Raw genomic sequence first — 6000 nt, forward strand, 5'->3', positions numbered from 1 at the left:
AGAATTGGCAGATTCTTTTGAAGGATACCGCTGAGGTTCTTAAGGACGGGATGGTATGTGGTTACCAGAGGGACCCTGCCGCTATTGTCTTTTTCCTTGTAGCGTAATAGGTTTTGCCTGTCATGTCCCACCATCTCATCAATAGCAGTTTGTACGGTGCGGGCATTGTAACCTCTCTTGCATAAGTGGGACTTGAGGAGACCGCTTTGTTCCTGATATAAGGCAGGGGATGAACAGATGCGCCGAATTCTGGTGGCTAGACTCTTAGGCACACCCTTAAGTGTGTGTGGGGGATGACAGCCAGTTGGCATAAGATACAGATGGGAATCTGTGGGTTTCGTGTGGAGACTGAACTCGATTTCACCATCAGTCAGGGTAGATGTAGTATCTAGGAATATGTTTTTCGAATTAGATACGTCTACTGTAAATTTGATGGACTGATGAAAGGTGTTGGCAAACGAAATGAATGCCTCGAGGCTCTCGCGACATTCCACCCACTTCATCTCTATATCGTCAACGAAACGCAACCAGCTAAGGGGCCTAAATGGTGCTTGAAGTAGCAAGTTGCGTTCCAGTCTGCCCATGAAAATATTGGCATAAGATGGTGGGAATTTGTCCTGTCAAACAGACAACTGCATTTATCTCATCAGTTGCAAAGTTTGCTCCAAACAGTATGTTCACTATGTTGGTGAAACAGGAGATCTCCGCAGGAGAGTCAATAATCACCGTTCTACCATTAGGACCAAAAAACTCAATGAACCCGTTGGGGATCATTTCAACCTTGAAGGTCACAAATGGGAGGACATGACAGTAGTGCTTATTGACCATAATCCAAGATGGACAGACGCGCAGAGAAAAGGCAAGGAAAAGTTCTGGATGCACAGGCTGAAGTCATTCCGCCCTAATGGTATTAACAAACTTAATGACTTCACCAGGATGAACGTGAACTAGACCCAATCCCGGATTGTAACAAACAAGTTCATTCTCTCTATATAGTGTAAACTTTACCGTTAATTCGTATTAGCAATTTTGGAACAACCTACCCAAATATTTACAGCTTACATTTTTGTTTATTTCCTTTTTCCAATTTCCTTTATAATATATCCAAATTCATATTTCAAAATTGTCCTTCCATATTATCTTTCTTTAATTTCTTTTTATCATGTAGAGTTACGCTATTTTTGAGAGAATAAGACAATGTACGATTTACTGTTGGTCGTAATTAATTAGCGATAATTAATTCGTTCAATTATGTAAATCACACTTCAGCAGAGTACACCCGAGAGACCGGACGCAATTCATAGCGCTCCGGATTTCTTTGTTCACAACTGTTTATAAACCAAATTAAACATGTAACATTGTAAATATTTAGTGTTTGGTAGTTTAGTAGTAGTGCTAGTTGTTTTTGCTTCTCTATTTCCTTTGTTTTTATGACTTCTTAACCTTTTCATTTGTCCTGAGGAAGGGACAGGTCGTCCCGAAAATTTGACAATTATTATTGTTCGTGTCGTTGGTCATTTTTAGTGCTTTATATATATATATATATATATATATATATATATATATATATATATATATATATATATATATATATATATATATACATTCTCGTATATATATATATAAATATATATATATATATATATACATTCTCGTAGTGCTTTTCCACAAAATCAACAGATTCCTAAGTACCACAAAGGCATAAAAAGACGGAATCGGGGCAATAACAGACAAAATGAAAATTACCGAGGATACGTTAGAAGTAGGCATCCACCAAACTTTTACAGAAACGAAAGAACTACGTATATTGGAAGAGGGGTACGCAATTATTTTTTAGGAGGAGGCAAAATGAACCAAGGCCAAAGATACAAGAACCAATTACCACAATTGTTAACAACAACAATTCCAGGGATGCACCCAGGAATGTAATTAAAATAGAACCAAAAGTATTTAATCTTTCCGACAGACATCTGACGGATTCCGAAATCAAATTACTGTCTAAGGGTCTTAAATACACCCCTACACCTCATGTAAATAATCAAGAGCTTAAAACGGATATTAAAGCCTATACTCGACGACTCAGGCTATATGAATATTTTCATGAAAGTGATACCAATGAATCTGATTCCGAGTCTCAAGAAGCAGAACAAATAGACCTGGTAAGAAACAAATCTAAGTTTAATCCAAAACGAGGAAGAAATCGAACTTTGGATGCCGTTTGCGACACATTAGAAAATATTCATTTTCCAAACAAACCCAGAAATATCAAACCCAACCTTTCTAAGGAAGAGGAAAAAGCTCTTAAAAGCCTATGCGATGACCCTACTATCATTATTAAAGAGGCTGATAAAGGAGGTGGAGTTGTGTTAATGAATAAGGATTTTTACGAAAATAAAATCTTACAAATGTTACAAGACAACAACTTTTATGTAAGACTGCACAATTGTCATGAGAAGAAAACAATTACTAAAATAAAAAAGCTGGTATATGGACCACTATCGGAAGGTTTAACAGATAAAGAACAGGACTACCTGACAAACTTTGAATTCCGAGAGAGCCAATTCTATGGTTTACCTAGAGTTCACAAGTCTAAAATTATTAAGGACGCCATAGCAAATCAAAATAGTGTATGTATTACGTGTCTTGATCCAGGTGATTTATGCTTCAGACCCATTGTAGGAGGACCAAACTCATCAACACAAAGACTGAGTCACTTATTGGATATACTTTTAAAACCATATTGTCAAAAAGTACCCAGCTTTGTAAGAGACGATCTGGATTTCATAAATCATTTACCTACTCAGATCACCTGTAACACAAAACTTGTCACTTTTGATGTCGTTAGTTTATATACTAATATTCCTACAGAATTAGGATTGGAAGCTGTAAAATTTTGGATGGAAAGTTATCCCGATATACTAAATGACAGATTCCAACAGAATTTTATTTTAGAAGCACTTAAATTAGTTCTAGAAAACAATTCATTTGCTTTTTCTGACCATCATTACCTTCAAACTAAGGGAACTGCAATGGGGATGAAAGTCGCACCTACCTATGCAACATTAACCTTAGGTTATTTAGAACATAAGTTACATGAACAATTATGTTCGTTGTGGGGAATAGAATATGCAAATAATATACAGTCTAAATGGAAAAGATTTTTAGACGACTGTTTTATCTTATGGGATGATGATGTCGACAAATTATCGGAGTTTTACGATCTACTAAACCAAATGAACTCGGATATCAAATTCACGATGGAAACAGATGATACGCAAATGCCATTTCTCGATGTTCTTATATCAAAAGATAATACCAGGTTAAATACGGATATATACTATAAGCCGACAGATACACACCAATATCTGCATTTCGGATCGTGCCATCCCCACCATACTAAAACGGCTATACCATATAATCTCGCAAGAAGGATCTGTACCATTGTGAGCAATATTAATACGAGGGATATCCGTTTGGAGGAATTAAAATTGTATTTATTGAGCCAAAAATACCCAGAGCAACTGGTAGATAATAGTATTATGAAAGCCAAGGAGTGTGATAGAACACAATTACTTTCAAACACACGACGTGCGAAGGACGGAGAAACTATACCCTTTGTTCACACGTACAATCCGAGAAATAAAAACATCAATTCAATTATGAATTAAATAGCTTACTTAGAGAGGATGAACAAACGAAAACTACATACAAAAACTGTCGTTTTATCAGCAGTAAACGTCAGCCCAAAAACCTTAAGAGAATACTTTGTTCCTCCCAATTCGCTGACCATAATTATACAGTGTCAAAGTGTACGGACCCTCGCTGCGGCACATGTGACTACATTACAGAAGGGACGAGTTATAGTTTTAACGGGCGTGAATTTAAAGTTAATGCCAACATGTCATGTGATACGACAGATGTCATATACGCCATCATATGTCCTGGATGCAAAGAATATTATATTGGTGAAACTGGCAACAGTCTCCGTGCCCGTGTACGTGTGCATAAGCAACACATCAGTACACCTGAATATAGACAAATGCAGTTAAGTGCACACCTGGAAACTTGTGGAAAAAAACGATTTAACATTTTCCCTTTTTATAAACTCAGATGTGCCAGTGATATCCAGAGACGGGAAAAAGAAAAACATTTTATTTGTATTCTAAAGCCAAAACTTAATAGTCTCTTATAAACTACCTATGATTTTCCCGAACTTTTTCATCATCATTGCAGTATTTTATCTATGACGTCACAATATAGACATTAAACGTTCCGCTTAGTTTAACGTCATAATCATTGTTACTATGTTACCGTTGTATACATTTTTGTAATGTAAAGCTTCTGAAGATTTTTAATGAAAGCGCTAAAGCTTTACGGAGGATTCTTGTGTTTTCTTTTTATATTTGTTTAATATTGTAATCCGATTACTGAGACTTTATTTCAATTTTGGATATATATATATATATATATATATATATATATATATATATATATATATATATATATATATATATATATATATATATATATATATATATATATATATATATAAATATCAGTCATACCTCTTCTTTCACAGTAAGCAGTTATATTTATCTGTTATGTGATCGGCATGTTGACGAAGTTAAAAAGTGAAGTGTAAAACAGGTAACTTTTTTCATTCCATCCACCCGTCCATTTTCTGGTTATCAAGGTAACGACTGATGTCCCAATCAGTACAGATCTAGCAACAAATAACTGACCTTCAAGTTTATTTTGGATAATAGTGGAAAAAGGACTGCTTATAACTTTTCTAAATAACCCGGTGTTGTTTTATACTGAATGCATACAGAATAAAATTGCGAAGCTCTGGTAGAAGAGGATATTTGGAAGGGGGCAATCTGATTAAAATCAGATCTTTGTTACGCTCCGAAATTCTGATGGTCGCTGTACAGCGTAACGAAGATCTGATTTTATCAGATTGAGGAAGGGGGCATCGATGTTCACACGGTGGCTATCTTATTTGCAGGGTGTGCTTTGACCTCTTTATCAATTCATTGGACACAGATATTGACATTTGAGTAATGAAAATGATATAAATGTTATCAAAAGTTTGCAGGTTACATATACAACTAATGTTGGTTTGTCAAATTGTCACAAGAAAATAACAGTATAATTATACTAATTGATATGACTATTATTACACTGTACTATATATGTAAAAGTGTATTTTAAAAAAAAAATGTTTATAATGTGTATTATTATCATAATTATGTCCATTAGTACTTCCTATTAAAAAAAGCCCGAAGGAAGCAATTTCGAAAAGGAGGGGGGGGCACAATTAAGCTTTTGACTTCCAAGGGGGAAGAAGTCACCAAACGTTTAATTTGAAGGGGAAACTACCGTAAATTAACAAAGTTTTCTAATGTATATTATATACTGGAAAAAATTATAGAGGGGCCATAACTGGGTGCATGTAAATTAGCTTTGTTTCCTATATAGTACTTAGTATTAACTTACAGTCAAAATTATCGGGGCACACCCCTACCCCCCCCCCCCCTTCCACGGTTCCACAGTCTGTAAAAGAACTTTTTTTTAAAAGTAGTATTTTCAATGGCAGATGTACGACTCTTCTGTACAGAAGCCCATTAAAGACTTATCAAAAAATATTAATGAATTGCCATATTTGTTAAAACGTAAATTTGTTATAACGAATCAAATTCAAAACTGTTATATCGAATTCGTAGGTATTTTTCACATTCGATTACACGAATTTTATTTCAACTTTGTTATAACAAATTAAAGAATTTGTTTAAACGAATATAATTCGTTTAATATAACAAGTTTAAAAATTGGTTTAAACGAATTTAATTCGTTATGGCAACTTTTTGAATTCATTATAACGAATTCAAAAATTTTGTATTTACACAAATATAAATATAATATATCAAATTCTCAAAAAAATTTTGCAACGAATTAAATTCATTAACAAATTCAACGATACGTTATATCGAATTAATA

Source organism: Saccostrea echinata, unplaced genomic scaffold (assembly GCF_033153115.1).
Source record: "Saccostrea echinata isolate AGI-Se365-2 ecotype Australia unplaced genomic scaffold, CSIRO_AGI_Sech_v1 ptg000023l, whole genome shotgun sequence".
NCBI classification, from domain to species: domain Eukaryota; kingdom Metazoa; phylum Mollusca; class Bivalvia; order Ostreida; family Ostreidae; genus Saccostrea; species Saccostrea echinata.